Genomic DNA, 17,845 nt, shown 5'->3' with positions numbered 1-17,845 from the left:
CAAACTGCTAGGTGGGCAGGAGCTGGGACCGAACAACGGGAGCTCACCCCGTCACAGGGATTTGAACCGCCGACCTTCTGATCAGCAAGCCCCAGACTCTGTGGTTTAACCCACAGTGCCACCTGGGTCCCATAGGCCCGAGCAAACAGGGATGTTTTCAAATTCCTTATAGACAGGAACAACTCACTAGGAAAGGCATTCCACAATCAGGGAACCACCACTGAAAAGGCCCTGCCATGGTTTGGCACCAACCAAGCAATGGGCATCATATTTTACACAATATTTTTATTTCTATATTCCACATTCCACATATGATGGATTTTTCCATTCCCAATAAATAGGTTCATTTTGGACATCAAGTCATAAAGAATCAACTAGATATGAAGAGAATCATTGAGTCATAAAAGGAAGGCTCTCTTAGGTGTCTGGTTGGGTCACGTCAATGACGCTTGTTAGCATCTATGCTACCTTCACAATTTCAGGTTTCCAAGAAGCTTTTGTATGGCCATTGTGGGAAGCAGGAGGCAGGGCATGATGGAACTTTGATCTGATCCTGCAGAGCACTTCTTGTGTTCTTACTTATTTTGCTTGGCTGCTGTGATTCAGTAATGGACTGTCCATTATCTAAGACCATAAGAAGAGCCTTCTGAATCAGGCCAATGGCCCATCTAGTCCAACATCCTATTCTCACTGTGGCCAACCAGATGCCCGTAGGAAGCACACAAGCAAAATCTGAGCACATCTACACTCTCTCCTCCTGCAGTTTTCATTAACTGGCATTCAAAAGCACATAGCCATCATGGCTAAGAGTCATTGACAGCCTTGTCTTCCATGAATTTGCCCAATCCTCTTTTAGCCCAATCCAAGTGGGTGACCATCACCAGATCTTGTAGCGATTTCATAGTCAATTCCATAATTTAACTATGGGCTGCCTGAGGAAGCACTTTCTCTTGAAAGTCCAGAATCTTCCAACATTCTGCTCCCAACAGTCTACCTGTGGCAGTGCACCTGCTGTTGTGATAGCCTGTGGTCTGGAAGACATCACTTGACCCTGGAAGGGTCCACTTGATCAGTAAGGGAGCTGGTGGGTAGATGCTCCTGCTTTGGGGACAGGGAAGGTGAGACTAGATTATCTATTTCAGGTTTCTCCCAGCTGTCCGAGCCTATGAATCAGCATCCTCAGAATTCTTATGGCATAGTTCATTTGGTGAAGAGCTGCAGTTTGCAGGACCTATCCCTGTTCACAAATATTGACATTGCAGTTGGTGAGTCCAGTGCTAGGAATAACATTTCTAGGGCTGGCTTTAATCTGACAAGCCTTTCAGTTAGTTGAGTAGGAAGAAGAAGAAGAAGAAGAAGAAGAAGAAGAAGAAGAAGAAGAAGAAGAAGAAGAAGAAGAAGAAGAAGAAGAAGAAGAAGAAGAAGAAGAAGAATCAGTTCCACTCCCCACTCAACTCATTACATCAGCCATTCGGACATGAGGGTGTGCCTGTAGACAACACCATATTAATGTGAATATGTGAAGCTTTGCAGAGTAGCAAGGAAATAACAAGAGACACCTGGGGAGTAGAGGGCTTTATTATTAGGACATTAGTCATCTGTTTTCTGACCATATGTGTGTATGTCCCAATCTTATAGTTTTGGTGGAAAAGTAAATGTTCTATGTGCCAAGTGACACATTCTAGGCTTTGGTCGGAATTCCATTAAAAGATTCCACTAAAAAATATTGGGAGGGGCAGACCTTGAAGCCGGTGGTCCCTTCTACAGCTTCTCCTCCTCTCCAGCATTCACTTCTGCCTCTGATTTTGGACTGCTTTCTGTCACAGACTTTTCCTGCTCACTTGAACAATGTTGCCGGTCCAGCTTCCAACACTTCCTCTTCTCAGTCTTCTCTCTCTTCTCATTGTCATCTCCCAGTTCCCTGGCTCTGATCCTTCTCCCCTTGGGGGTTCCCTAGCTGATTCCTCCCACCACTCCTCTGCATCCAGCCAGTCCATGACAGCAATGCCGTTCTCCAGCCAAGAAATGTGTACAAAAAGGAACATTTGATCATGGGGGCGGGGCGGGGGATGCTTCCTAAATCCAGTTGCTGGTCATCATCATTGTAGGCCCCTCCAGATCTGTGGACCAAAATGCCAACCATCCATGGCTGTTGGCCATGCTAGCTGGGGTTGATGGGAAATGTAGTCTACAACATCTGGAAGACACCATATTGGGAGTGGCTGCTGAGACCACATAACCCTGGTCCTAAAAGACCTACATTGGCTTCCAGTACATTTCTGAGCACAATTCAAAGGGTTGGAGCTGACCTTTAAAGCCCTAAACGGCCTTGGCCCAGTATACCTGAAGAAGCGTCTCCATCCCCATCAGACACTGAGGTCCAGCACCGAGGGCCCTCTGGCGGTTCCCTGACTGTGAGAAGTGAAGCTACAGGGAACCAGGCAGAGGGCTTTCTTGGTAGTGGCGCCTGCCCTGTGGAATGCCCTCCCTTCAGATGTCAAGGAAATAAGATTAGAAGGTATCTGAAGGCAGCCCTGTTTAGGGAAGTTTTTAATGATTGATGTTGTTGCTTTTTTGTTATTGTTATTGGTGTTCTGTTGGGAGCTGCACAGAGCGGCTGGGGAAACCCAGCCAGATGGGCGGGGTATAAATAATAAATTATTATTATTATTATTATTATTATTATTATTATTATTACTCCTACTCTGGCCCATAACTGATCATGTGCTGCCTCCAGCTTGGATTATGGGGAAAGGGAAATGAATTGCCACACTCATGGATGTTCCTGATCACCCAAACCTTTTCATCACAGCCAGGTTTAACATCATATGTGTCATCCAAAAGAACTTGTCAGTTGACAAATTAGCCTACCCAAATTGACCTCATATAGACCAGGAACTATGTGTACTTGAGAAGCAATTCAGAAGTCCACTCCCCCCACCCCCCAAAAAACCCCTGTAAATATCAGCTACCCACTCAGAGACCAATGGAGAAGAATTTCCTTTCCTCCCTTTCATTTTTCTGTTCTGTTGTGCTGAACTTGTTCCTCTCTATGTTTGGATACACTGGAGGGAACTTGTGGTTATATGGGGAGGTAGGAAAGGGAATGTCCCACTTCCTGTTTCATTCCTGATTCCAAGTGTCACCATGTCGGAAAGGGACAAATAACAACATGAGGTATGCAACCACTTTAAGCAATGTTCTTTAGCTGAAAAATAAGTAAATAAATGACTCCCACTACATGAGCCACTGATCTAACAACTATCTTCTGGCCTGCTATTCATTCTGTGTCCATCCATTCTGTGTCCATTTGAATCCTTACCAAAAAAGAAAAACTCTCCAGATGGAATTTCTTCCCAGACACTGGTGTTCCAATCTTTCCCCCTGAAATGGTGGGATAGTTTTTTGGGGTGTGGCGTGGGGAATGAGGGGGAAATTTGGGGGGGGGGCACTGTATGCTTTGCATTTCCTTTTTAAAGGAGATGGGCAGGAAAGTGAAATGAACTGCTCTCCCTCCTTTAGTTTCTCCCTCCAGGCTATATGTACACACTCGACGCGACTTCCCTCAATGAATCCTGGGAACCGTAGTTTTCTAAGAGTGCTGGGAAACATAGTTATTTGGGGAAAGTCATGTGCTTTAAATGTTCTTTAAATGCATGCTGCATACACAGTCAGAGCTTAGCTGCCAAGTATCCCATTTTTCGTGGGAAACCTCCGGATTTAAATCCGTTTCCTGCTGTTCTCCCGAATGGAGAAAAATCCCGGAAATCCCCTGGATTCCCTACCTGCCAGGGAGCCTCCATTTTGGGTGCCGCTCTTCCCATGTGTGGGCACCGGAAACCGGGCAGAGCGGCACCGGAAGTCGCTTCTACGCATGCCTGGCGGCCATCTTGGTGGTGGCCGCATGGCGACGGCCATCTTAGTGGTGGCCACATGGCAGCGGCCGCCACCAAGATGGCTGCCGGGCATGCGTAGAAGCAACTTCCGGTGCCGCTCTGCCCGATTTCTGGTGCCCACACATGGGAAGAGCGGCCCCGGAAGTTGCTTCTATGCAACTTCCGGTGCCGCGCTGCTGCTGATCCCGCATTTTTCAGCAGGAGACTTGGCAGGTCAGAGACAGTGTGAGCTACCTGCTACTGTCTGGTTGGCCACTATGAGAAAAGGATGAGGGACTATATTTGCCATCTGTCTGATATAATAGGGCTCTTTCTATGTTTTTTTTAAATGTTGACTTCCTCCCAAGGGATGCACAGCTGCTCTCTTCAGTCATGTCAGGGGGGGGGTGGACTTTCAAAGTCTTATTTGTTTCAGGTAGCAGTTCTTGGAAGAAGAAAAAGTTTTGTCCTGGCTGGATCTTCTTTAAAATATTGTTGAGGGTGGGTTTATTTTTTGGGGGGAGGGGTGTCATAGAAGCATAGAATTGTAGCATTGGAAGGGAACCAGAGGATCATCTAGTCCCTCCCCCTGCAATGTACTAATATGCAGCTGTCCCTTAAGGGGATCAAACCTTCATCCTCGGTGTTAATGGCACCCTGTTCTAACCCAGTCTGGATTATATTCATGGGTTCCTTCTAGGTCTGTAATCCTGCATCTGAGGTTAGAAATGAATATATAAAAGGAAACCCATGAGAACAGTTTCTTTGCAAGATAATGCCCTTGGCTGGGCAGATGAATATTTCCATTTACATGTCTAAAGAAGTTGCTCTGTTGCCGTAGAGACAAATGCGCGGGTCTTTTCCCACCTCACCTGAATGGATTGTCATCCTAGAGAAGAGAATTACAGGTGGGGAAGGGGCTGTGTGTGTCAGTTTTAGCTGATGCTGGAAACTGGAGAAACCAAGGCATGTTTTGCTGTGTGCTAGGGAACCTAATGGAGAAGCAGTATCCGTTGGGATGTTAATTCTGTGAGCCCTTCCATCCTATACTCAGGCTGTATATATGCTTAAATAAAACTATGCATCCCAAAGACACAGCAGCCTCCATTGAACTTCATTCCAAGAAAACAAAACCCCGGGTAAACACAGGTTTTCCTGGAGTCTCTTGCCATTTGGAGATTGTGGAATGTACCACTGTTATTTATTTTTTAAAACCTGATATATATTTTTCCAGATCCAATACAGTGGTACCTCGACTTACGAACCACTCGACAACCGAATTTTCCGACTTACGAATGGGGGTAATGGCCGCGCGCTTACAAATGTCTCGACATCCGGGGGGAAACCACGGCAGTTTTAGATAGGGATTTTTTGACTTACGAATTTTTAGATAGGGTTGCTTCGACTTACGAATTTTTCTATTTCCAATGTATTCCTATGGGAAATCGCATTTCCAATGGCGTTTTTTGACTTACGAATTTTTCGACTTACGAAGGTGCCTTTCGGAACGGATAAAATTCATAAGTCGAGGCACCACTACAAGTCGTATGCAATGTTAGTAATACTTGGAGCAAACCTGCTGAAATGAATCAATGCAACTCCCCTAGGTTGATTTATTTCAATGGGTTTAGTTTGAGTTAGAATAGGGGTCAGCAAACTTTTTCAGCAGGGGGTCGGTCCACTGTCCCTCAGACCTTGTGGGGGGCCAGACTATATGTTGAAGGAAAAAAATGAACGAGTTCCTATGCTCCACAAATAACCCAGAGATGCATTTTAAATAAAAGGACACATTCTACTCATGTAAAAACACGCTGATTCCTGGACCGTCTAAAGGCCGGATTTAGAAGGCAATTGGGCGGATCCGGCCCCCGGGTCTTAGTTTGCCTACCCATGAGTTAGAACTTAGTTGGAGACAACCCTATGGAATTTTATGTCGGCATTCTTGTTTGTCGCCTTGAGAGGGCTTCTCTCCCACCTCATCCTGGAAAGGCGGTCTATAAATATTCAAATTAAATAAATATAAAGTAGACATGTGATGGAACAATGGCTCTGTTGAGCTACCTTCAGCTCTCACTTCTGTAGCTAAGGAGAGAAGCGTTTCACGGGCACAAATACCCAACACAGCAAACGCTCTTCACCTGAGGTAATCCCACTATTCATCTCCAAGGTCAACAGAGAGCTGTTTATACAGTGCTGAACTAGGAAGAAAATTCTGGGAGAAAAGTCAACAAGGGAGATGTCGTGTGTCCGCCTGCACAAAAGACACCATTTTCTCCTACTTACCTGGTTCATCTAGTGACGGGGCAAACATAAAATTAGCCCTGTTTTCATTTGTTCATTAGTGCCAGCCTTTGCGTTCTCTCTCTTTGAGTTTTCTGACCTGTGTGCAGCAGAGAAGCCAAAATAAAGACAAGGGAGCAGCTTGATGAAGAGGTGAACCACAGCGAATGGGCAAAGAAAGGGTGTGTGTGCCCACAGGGCTGGCTCCAGATTTGAAGAGACCCCTCAAGAAACTGTTCTCTGATTGGCTGCTCTTACATTCAGGGAGCCTGGCTGTGGACTTACCTAGCAACAGCGGTGGACAGCGACAAACGGCTGTTTTAAATTTCCCACAATACCCCTTAAAGGTAGCATGACTCTGAAGCATTGTGGGAAACAAGGGCTCACACAGGAGGTTCTAGGCAGGTGTTGATGCTAGTAGGCACTGCCAGGACCTCAGCATCTGCCCAAGGTGCTCAAACCAGGCCTGTGTTCGGCCCAGGGGAGTGTCACATCCACAAAATAGTGGGATGCACCATTGACAAGATGGCTGTGAGATCTAGTAGGGCCTAGTGGTCAGTCTGTCTCTGGCCTTCAGATATAAGTAGCTGTGCTACTTTGGAGGACAGCGCTTATTTGATGGAGCCTTCTATTTGAAGGGTAAGTCCAGATTAAAGATAAAGAAGATAAAGAACTATAAGAAGGGAGGTGGATCTTGAAGTTGCCCATCAATTGTTAGCCTTATCTGAACAGCAGACAGAGCAGGTGTACAGCTCCCCTGGTCTTTCCTGTTATGGTGGTATGAAAAAGTATTGAGAATCAGATTGATGTTGTGCTTAGAAGGTAGTTATTTATATCTCTCAACCACTGAAACCACCAAGAGCTCTTCCTATAATGCTTTTTAAAAGGCTCTACCCCAGTGTCTGGCATATGCCTGTATGGAAAGGTGTGTCTTCAGCTGGTGCCTAAATTGCATAAGTATTGGCACCAGCAATTTTTCAGAAGCAATAAAAAGACACAGAAACATTTTTCCAAATAGAATAATGGGTATAGCTAGAAAAGAAGCAAATGTTGGCCTGCAATTGTTCTGGGCTTGGAATTATAGTAAATAATAATGACCCAGGTGGCGCTGTGGTTAAACCACTGAACCTAGGGCTTGCTGATCAGAAGGTCGGCGGTTTGAATCCCTGTGACGGGGTGAGCTCCCGTTGCTTGGTCCCAGCTCCTGCCAACCTAGCAGTTCGAAAGCACGTCAAAGTGCAAGTAGATAAATAGGAACCGCTACAGCGGGAAGGTAAACGGCGTTTCCATGTGCTGCTCTGGTTTGCCAGAAGCGGCTTTGTCATGCTGGCCACATGACCTGGAAGCTGTACGCTGGCTCCCTCGACCAATAATGCGAGATGAGCGCGCAACCCCAGAGTCGGTCACGACTGGACCTAATGGTCAGGGGTCCCTTTACCTTTTTAATATTTGCATAGCATTTCTGGGCGTTTGATGCACGTCATGTGCATTTTCTAGTTGTAACCCTTTACAAAAGCCTTGCAAGATAAGTGGGATCACAGGAAACAGGGGAAGCTGTCTTATATCATTGATCCGCCTAGTTTAGGACTGCCTGCATTGACTGGCAGAGGCTCTCCAGGGTTTCAGATAGCAGTCTCTCTCCAAACCATACTTGGAGATTCCAGGGATCGAACCTGGGATCTTCTGCATGCCCTACAATTGAGCTGAGGCCTTTATTATTCCCTATATTGAAAATGGGAGGGACTGGGGCATCATCATACCACTTGAAACAGTCATGGCTTCCCCTAAAGAATCCTGGGGGCTGTAGTTTGTTAAGGATGCAGAGAGTTGCTAGGAGACCTCTATTCCCCTCACAGAACTACAATTTCTAGAGCAGTTCAACAACCAATCCCTCTTCCCATGGAATTCTGGGAACTGTGAGGGGCCCTCCTAAAAACTCTTAGCACTGTTAATGGACTACAGTTCCCAGGATTCTTTGGGGGAAAACCATGACTATTTCAAGTCATGGGACATTGCATTAACTGGGACCTGAGAGAGTGTATAGGTTTGCCTGGGGGCACCTTGCAAATTCACAACAGAGGCAATGCTTGAACCAAGGATCCGAACCGAGTTCAGCCGCTATGTTGCAGCAGTTACCAAGCTGTGTCTTGCTTTTTTTCTGGACAGAGCAACTGGAAAGATACAGAGAGAATATGAGGGACAGGGGGCTGGGAACAGCTTCTAAATAAACCCCGCTCTGTGTAAGCAAGGCCCATCCTTCCTGGAAGCCTCTGTTTTTATTTTTGCCAGGTGATGAATAAGCCACAATATTGGGGTGGTGGTAGAGAGGGAGGTGGGGAGTGGAGATGGGAGAGGACTGTGGCTGTTTACAACTAACCTTGTAAGAGGTGCCCAGTCTACGCAAAGAGAAGGAGCCTCATTCAGAGCCAGCCGCTGCAGGTTAAATAGAGGTGCATTGTCCTGGGGGCAGCAGGCTTGGGCCAAAGCAAGGTTACCAACCTGAGGCTCCAAACTGCCAGGCAGCTAAAAGGGGAGGGATTCGGCCGCTCCCAAATTTGTGCATGAAGCTATCGCTTGTGTTAATGAAGAACAGGGAGAAATTTGGGTTTCGGGTTGGGCTCTTGCAATGCAAGGACTGATGAAGAGATGCACTGGATCAGGCCAACAGCCCATTGCAGGGGGAGCCATTCTGTTGCCCTCTGGATGCTGCAGGACCCCAACTTCCATGGGCCCCAGTCAACGTAGCCTATGCTCAGGGGTAGTGGAAGCTTCTAGAAGGAACCACATTGGCTTCCCCTGGTCCATCTCAGCTAACAGTAGAGAAGCAGAGGCCAGCCAGATGCCTTTATGCTGCCCATCAGTAGGCATGAAGGCAATGGTCTCCCTGTGTCATTGCTACCCAGCACTGGCATTCTATAGTCATACTAGGAGGTTCCAAATAGCCATTGCTAGCCTTTTCTCCATGAATTTATCTAACCGTTCCCCTTTAAGCCCATCTAAAATAGTGGTGGCCCTAACTATACCTGTTGTCGGTGAATTCCATACATTATTCTGTTACAAAAGTTGGATGACTCACCTTCTCTCTGCCGAGTGAAGATTTCAGGGGTTCCAGGCACTCATCCAGGGTCTGTGTTCCTTTGGAGAATTGAGACACAGCAAAGACTGTTGTAGCTTTAAGAAACATGGTTTATTCACCCATTTACACCTTCATTCTGTATGGAGGGAGTCCAGATCTTACAGCGTAGTCATTTCAAGAGGGGCTTGTCCCCCACAGCATTGCAGCTAGCCTTCAGCCAGCCTGCCCAAGATGGAGCCCAGTCCTCCTCCTCCTCCTCCTCTCCAAGGCAAAATATTCCTCTCAAATGGCCCATTAACCCCATTAATACATTTGCTGCTCTTCACAAGGCCAGTCAGGCTGGTTTGCATAAGCCAGCCCAGGGATTCCCTGTCTGGCACAACTCTGCAGCTTGTAGTTTCATCCATATCCCAATTAATCAAAATCCTACCATTTATTTATTTCTAGGGCTTAGCCCCCGCCCCAAATGATAACGACGCACTGACCCACAAGTTCTTTTCAATCCGTGAAACTGTTCAGATGGGCAAGGTCTGCAGAATATTTGGAGGTCTGGGAATTGTGGCTCTGGGAGGGTTTCTCCTGACAATTCCCAGCATGCTTAAAAAACTTCTGTTAGAGTGGTACAAAAGTGCTTCAAATGTGTGGTGTGGTTATGAGCCAAGTCTCTGTCAGAATCCTGGCAGTTACAGTTCACAGACTGTCTTCAAGGGCAGCCCTACACAAAGACCGTTTCAGTAATCTAAAGTAGCAGTAATCAGGGCGGGCATGAAGCTCGGACATGGCCAGGTGTGGTTTTTCTAGAAAAGGCAGCAGCTGAAGCACCAGCTGGCACTGAATTAAAGTCCTGCAGCTGCTGCCACCTGGACATCTGGTACCAATGCTGATTTCAGGAGTAATGCCTTCCTTCCCCTCCCCATACTTGTGAATGTGATCTTTGAGCGGAATGCAGTTCAACAGAGAACAGATTGTATATGGGCACTCAGATCAACAGAACCCCAGTCAACAGCATTTCACTGTCTGGATAGGGGTGGGTGAATCTGTCAATTTCGGCTTCTGTCCATTTCGTATTCTTAAATTCCTCTCTCTCAATTTCTGCATCAGCTTACAGCAGCTGTTTTCTAACGCCTCGTGAAAATTTGCCAGCATTTTAGTGCAAATTTCTCCTAACATATCCATCCAACATAAACGGCCTCGGTCCAATATACCTGAAGGAGCGTCTCCTCCCCCATCGTTCTGCCCGGAGACTGAGGTCCAGCGGCGAGGGCCTTCTGGCGGTTCCCTCGCTACGAGAAGCCAAGTTACAGGGAACCAGGCAGAGGGCCTTCTCGGTAGTGGCACCCACCCTGTGGAATGCCCTCCCACCAGAGGTCAAAGAGAATAACAATTACCAGACCTTTAGAAGGCATCTCAAGGCAGCCCTGTTTAGGGAAGCTTGTAATGTTTGATGGATTTCTGTATTTTAATATTTTGTTGGAAGCCGCCCAGAGTGGCTGGGGGAACCCGGCCAGATGGGCGGGATATAAATAATAAATTATTATTATTATTATTATTATTATTATTATTATTATTATTATTATTATTATTATCTTTCTCTGCAGTTGGGCCCATGTTTGCAAGCAGTTTCTCCCAACACAATGCATTTTTATGCATTGTTTTCATGAATGTATGCATTTTATTTTATTTTATTTTTTGCATTAGTTGGCTGCAGAACCACATCACAACATTTACAGACGTGAGAATTTCCAAGGATGGCTTTCCTACAGTTCGGATATTGTTTCAGAAAGTGCAAGTTAGATAGGTTCACATTAAAATATGAACCGTACCAAATTTCACCTCTATCCCGTTGGCTGGATTAAGTTGCGGTTTGTTTGCCCGCATCCACTCCTCCAGCAATAATGCCAAACACTGACTCCATATCTTCTTCAGCACCTTCCTACGATGTGCTCTGTGTGGGGCTGCCCTTGATCCAGAAGCTGCAATTAGTGCAGAATGCTGCAGCATGATTGCTGCCAGGAGAGAGACCTGTCAGGATATAACACCTCTGGTCAGAAACCTGCACTGGTTACCATTTTGCTACTGGTGGAAACTAAAGTTGTTAGCATATGAAGTCTGTAGCAGCTTGGGGACTAGTTTACTTGCAAGATCTCCTCACCTCATAATATACCCACCCAGTAGAGAATGAGACTCTTAATATCAGGGCTGTGGCTTCGAGCCTCATGTTGGCATTGCAGGGGGTTGGATTAGATTACTCTTGTGGCCTCTTCCAACTCTACAATTCTATGATCTGTGGAACTGCCACATAACACTCGTTGAGCGTTCGTAAGGAATCAATCTTTTAGTTTGGCCATTGCCCCACTCTAAAAAACCCTGCCTCTTGACTTAAGGCAGGCTCCTTCAAGGTACTGTTTTTTTAACTGGTGCTTTTGTTTAGAAAAGCCTATCCAGACATGTAGAATATTGATGAGTTTTTATTTGGTTTCTTAGCTCACTGATGGTTTTAAATATGTTTGAATGTGTTTATTTGTTGCTTTTCACTGATAATTTTATTATTTCCTTCCTTTTGTAAAGCACTTGAAGGTTTTGTAACAATCAAGCAGTATATAAACCTTGTGAATTAAATAAACGGGCCCGGAAATCAAAACAAGAGGAAAGAGCTGAGTGTCAACAAACTGCTACGGTAATGTCTCTTCAATGCAAATCATCTTTTGCATCCAGGAAGTTAAGCCCTCGACATATTCAGTGAAAGGGGTCAGGTAGCATGTGAAAGACCCTGGGAACAGCTGGGAATCATTATAGTCAATACTGTACTGGTCTTGACAGACAAATACTCTAACCTGCTGTAAGGCAGCTTTCCCCCATGTCCCTATATTGAAACTAAAAACTATACCATTCAGTATTCCATTATTTGATTATTACATCCATCAAAACTTGTTTTCACTGTTGAATTTATCTTAATGCTGCCAGTGTTTTCAGCTGTACACAATTATTTCCCATATATTCAATAAACGTTTTCCAATCTTCTTTAAACGTATGCTCTTCTTGTTCTCTTATTCAATATGTTAAGTCTGCACGTTGTGCATATTATTATTATTATTATTATTATTCTGTCAACTTAAGTTGCCATTCTTCTTGGGTTGGGACCTCGCTCGTTTTCCACTTTTGGGCTAACAAAACACGGGCCACAGTAGTAGCATACATAAATAACCTTTTTTGAAACCTGGGAATTTCAGCCTGAATTATCCCCAATAGAAAGGACTCTGGGTGTGTGTGTGTGTTTTTTGGGTGGAGTACTTTAAAACATTTTTTTCATTTCATTATGGATCATTTCCCAATACTCTTTTATCCTTTTACAAGTCTGCCACATATGAAAAAACGTTCCCTCCACCTCTCAGTGCAATTTAACTGCTTAAAACACACCAACATATTTATTTCAACTGAAACAAACAGTGGTCCCTTCCAGTTGCTTCTCCATGAAGCACTTGTTGCCAGTTTTCTGTCCATCACAAGTATGGCGCTTCCAACCATATTCATTCATTGATTCATTTGTTTCAGAAAACAGTAACTGCAAAGTTATAGAACAGGGATGGACTCTCTATCTGCCCCTCATAACTCTCCCCAGGCCACAGCCCTTACTGGCCCTGACTCATCCCCCCCAAATGTTTTTGCCTGGCTGGAATGTGTCCTTAAACTCTGCAAGATTCCTGGGGGTTCCAGGCACTTATCAAGGATCTGTGTTCCTTTGGAGAACTGAGACATGGCAGAGACTGCCGTAGCTTTTAAAATATGATTTGTTCACCTATTTACACCTTCAGTCTGCATGGAGGGGGTCCAGATCTTACGGCATGGTCATTTCAAGAGGGGCTTGCACCCCACGGCAGTGCAGCCCTGGAGTCCAAGCCATCTCTCCCAGCCAGCTTTCAGCCAGCCTGCCCAAGATGGACCCGTCTCTCTTCTTCCTTCTTTCTAGAACACCCTGCTAAAAGCTCTCTTTTCCTGTCACCTCACACCCAATTACCCTGGCACCCCACTCTCTGTTCACATCTCAGGGCAAAGGGGATGGGGCGAAGACAGTTCCCTTGCGTTGCCAATGACCGGGTTGTTTTGCATAGGCTGGCTCAAGAATTCCCCTGTGGCTTATATTTCTCCCTTCCCACATCCCAAATAATCAAAATCCTACCACTTATTAATTTCTAGGGTCCCCCCTCACAAATCTATCACACTATACATGGCACCAATTGTCTTCTTGTTCCCTTCTCGCTGCACCTTCCTAGCAAGGTACCATTTGCCACCAAGTTCTGTTCAGGACTGGCGCACGACAGGGCAAACTGAGTGGCAACCTCAGAGTCAGCAGAAGTACCTATGGGCTGCTTGGCCAGTGCCTTCCCACTGGAGAGGCAGTGTGGTGTAGTGGTGAGAGTGCCAGACTAGGACCTGGGAGACCGGGGTTCAAATCCCCACTCTGCCATGAAGGTCACTGAATGACCTTGAAGCAGGTCACAGCCTCTCAGCCTAATCTACCTCACAGGTTGTTGTGGGGATTAAATGGGTGGGGAGAGAACCAGTTAAGCCACCTTGAACTCCTTGCGGGGAGGGAGGAAGGTGAAGTATAAATGCAATAAATGAATACTAATTAATATTCTGTGTCTGTGTAGCCGGATGCCTTCCAATTGCACCCTAACTGGAATCCTCCAAACTTTCCTCTCTTTTGCCTGCCTTGCATGTTTTGGGTCACCCCCCTATGGAAGATTCTCCAAATATTTATCCTGACAGCTCCCTTAGCCAGCCTGCAGTATTATTGACTGCATTGCAGGCACCCTCTCCCTCATTTTCACCCACTCGTCTTGCTGAGAGATTTTAATTAGATATATCTCGATTCTCTCTCTCCCCCCCATCCCCATTTTTTTGCACAAGTCCTGGTTCTCTCTTCAACCTCATTCCTTATATTCTTCCTTACTTTCAACCACTTGTGGTACATAGTTTGACTGCTCCCTCTCTCTCCAAACGGTTGTTTTGGTTTTTTAAAAAACAAAACAAAACCCCCAATTCCCTGTTCTCCCTATTCAGGACTTCTGGTCATCCTTTCTTTTTCTCTCCCCCCCCCCCAAGAGGTTTGGCTTCTCTTTTCTCTCTTACAGCCCTCCTTTTGCTGCCTCCCACCACCCTCCTCTTCCCCACCCAAGCTCCTGTCTTATTTTTCCTGGATTCCTGCCTACCTTGACTCAAACTTTTCATAGGAGGATTCAGTGCCTTTAGCAATCTGCCAGCTGTAGCAAGAGGTATCCAAGGAGGGACAGGAGGAGCCTGGAAGGTCTCTTTTCACAGCCAGGAGCAGCTCAACGTGGGCTGTTGCTTAAAATCTCTCACCCCCACCCCTTTGCTCTTTTCATTTTTTTCCCCTTCCAAAAAATTCAACCTTGCTGCTGCTGCTGCTGCTGCTGCTTTTGCTGCCACTGCATGAAAGGAACCTGACGTACCAATAATTTTGATTTCTTCTTGGGAGGTTAATAAACCAGGAAAGAAAAAGATCTAGCCACAAAACAAAAGCAGGAAATCTCATCTGGAGGCTGTGAAGGGGATCTACAGGGATCGCCGGACGTCGTAACCCCTTTCTTAACACACAAGAATCCTTATTGCCCTGTTAGGTGTATGGGACTTAAATTCTTGAAGCACTGAATTTGTTGAAGGTAAGCACGAGCAATTTATTTTTTTCCTTTTTTGCTGTTAAGTATTTTATTCTTAACCAAGGTGGGATGGGTTGGGTGCTTTCCCCTAGAATCCCGAGGCAGTGTACCTTTGAATGGCATACGCTTGGAGCATTGAACAGGGTTGAAGCTTTCATGCCATGCTTGTAGACTTCCTGGAGGGCTCTTGCTGACCACTGTCTGCAACACAATACTTGGGCAGATGCGCTGTCAGTCTGATTCAATGGATTATGTACGGTATGTGCAGGAATGCAAGAATATGGGCTGGTTTCGACACCCAACTTGTTGAAAAAAGTTGCACCCCAGAAAAGTTTGCTCATGTTAGAGAAGTGTATGCATGTGAGATGCCCGTTGTTGCCAAGCAACCAAGGAAAAGATCAGACTCTGCCAGCAACTCAGTCTGCTGAAATTTCAAGGAAATAGATCTATAGTCAGAAGAAGGGCATTTCCTAGTTTGCTTGGTAAAACAGTAATAATAACAGACTCTGCTTATAATGAAAGACGTAGAGTAGGGTTAGGGGTTACCCACCCACCCTTTTCCCCAATAAATTATGCCAGCTGAATACAGACGGCACTTTAGTGGAAAATTTATTCTGTAAGCCTCTTGTTTTCCATCAGGAATGTTGCTGTCATTGTGCCTCCCTATGCCACCCCAAATATCATCTTATTTTTATTTATACCATGCCACGATCATACAGCACCTTGCAGAGTTACATGGAGCTTCAGCATGGATGGGTCCCTGTCTGCAAGGAGCTTACAATCCACATAAAGTGGAATGAGGGGGAAATGAGGAGAGAATGAATGCTGACAAATGAAATCAATGCTTCTGAAATCCATTCATAAAGCAGGATTCAACTATTTGTTTTTGATTGTGAAACAATAGCATTTGTACATCTTCATCTTTTCAAATCTTCAGCTCGCCTCAGGAAATCAGCCTCACGAAATTTGCTTCTGTGGCTTTGGCTAATTCCAGTCTATTTTTGCTCTGTGTTAGTTCATTCAGATGTGTTCATTCATAAATCTGTTCTCTCTTGTCTCCTCATTCTGTAATTTTTTTAATTTTTATTTTAAAAAAACCAACATCACACCTCACACTGAGACAAATGTGCATTTTCTATGCATTTTACTCTAAAAATGCATTTCTTGTATATGTTTTATTTCCAAAAAGCACTTTATTTACAGTGTGAAATTTTGGGGGGGTTTTTGAGCCGAGAATTGTATAACAAAATTCAGAAAAATGTGGAAAACAAATGACAACTATATTCTAATATGCCTACCGGTATTAGTTTAGGAAGTCCACACCAGAACAGTTTGCTTAAAAATGTAGACCAAGTTAAAGCTTCAAGCATTTATATATGGAATAGCAGTGCACAACGACTATGGGGTGAATTTACCACAGCCCAGCCTAAATTTAGAATTCGGCTGCAATCTTAACCATATCTACACAAGAGGAGTAAATCCTATTGAAATCAATGGGGTTTACTCCCCGTTTAAGTGGGTCTAGGATTACAGTCTCAGTTTGTCACATAGGCACTTCTCACTCTTTCTTCCACAGACTTGTGAGTGGCGCGCATGGACTCATCCTAATTTTTCCTCACAACAACTCTGTGAGGTAGGCCAGCCTGAGAGATAGGGATTGGTCCATTGTCCTCAAGTGAGTTCCGTGGCTCAGAGCCCATGTCCTCAGCCCACCTCCCAAGCCCACACTGGCTGCCTTGGTCAATCGTGACTCATAAAGCAAAGCACTGATACCAAACAGCAAAATTATAGATCCGCTAATAATGTATTTGCAAACCGTTCTGCAAAACTGGAAATTACAGAGCTCACTGCCGTTAAGCAAGTTTCAAAAATCGCTATGCTGCAAAACCAAGAATTATTGGATGTGTTTGTACTTTGATGTCACCTCCTGGTATAAGCTGTCTGTGATTTCCATTATATGTAAGGGGGATTCTGTAGTTAAAGAGGCTGTAATTACCATAGGATTGGGTGGCTGGTGAGCTCAATACTAGTACATATGATGGATGAATGGTTGCATGAAAGGAGGGGGGAGTATGTTTGTCCTGCATTCTAAAATAAAACTTTTTAAAATAAAATCAATAGGCTTGGGCAGCTAACAGGGATTTGTTGCTGTTGAAATATGGTTTGTTGTAAGGTCTACAGTGACTTGGCATTCTTTTAAAGTCCAGGGATCTGCTTAGAATCTCTAAATACCAGCCTTCCTTTTGAATGAATGCACAGAAAGTGCAATTTTTCCAAGCTGCGGTTTCACATTGAAAAGAAAGTGTCGTTTCTACATGGAGACTGCTTTTTTCTTCTTCTTCTTTCAACCCCTTCATTACTCATGGAAGTTTGCATTTCCAACCTGATGCCAAAACCTCACATTTTCCCCCTACCCTATCCAGTTAGAAAGTTTCTTTTCTCTATGGCTCTATTAGCCTTATTTACTTTTTAAAAAAACTTCTTAGACTTCTTCCAACAGCAGAAGGGTAACACTCAGAAGACACATCACCTGCTTTTTTAAAAAAAATGTTAAAGCAAATTGCTCACTTCTATAAGTCAGTCCAAATTGACTGTATAAATTGTAAAGACGAGCAGGAAAAGTTATAAGGTGCTTTTTTTAAAAAAAAAAAAGCAATCGTTATAACCACCAGCACTGTCCACTAGTGCTTTGAAACTATTATTGGGAGAGTAACAGCAATTTAGCCAAATGGTGTTATTTACTAGGAAACTGTTTATCACTGAGATGGGGAGGAACCCTTATGTTATTTGGACCCCTGTGCACATAGATTGAATCCCCCCTTCCCACTTTCAGGTTTGTGTTAATAGATATGAGCCAACTCTGTGGCCGTAGAGACAGGTCCCACCACTATCGCAACGTTGTCCCAAAACGCCTGGGAGAAAATGCAATGAAA

At 44.8% G+C, this 17,845-nt stretch overlaps 1 protein-coding gene across 2 annotated transcripts in view; it reads left to right on the top strand.

The window, feature by feature from the left end:
• The first annotated feature begins 14,553 nt into the window (after window positions 1–14,553).
• Window positions 14,554–17,845, top strand: part of ACAN (aggrecan) — a 90,881-nt gene continuing 87,589 nt past the window's right edge. Inside the window, exon 1 of one of the 2 annotated variants that reach the window (XM_035132015.3) lies at window positions 14,554–14,915. The gene's annotated coding sequence lies outside the window, so the exon portion shown is untranslated. The remainder of the gene's footprint in view (window positions 14,916–17,845) is intronic. The other variant, XM_035132018.3, reaches the window with a different exon arrangement.

The sequence above is a fragment of the Zootoca vivipara genome, chromosome 13, assembly GCF_965207765.1.
Source record: "Zootoca vivipara chromosome 13, rZooViv2.hap1.1, whole genome shotgun sequence".
Lineage (NCBI taxonomy): Eukaryota > Metazoa > Chordata > Lepidosauria > Squamata > Lacertidae > Zootoca > Zootoca vivipara.
The sequence above is the reverse complement of the archived record's forward strand: the minus strand, read 5'-3'. Positions and strand labels throughout refer to the sequence as shown.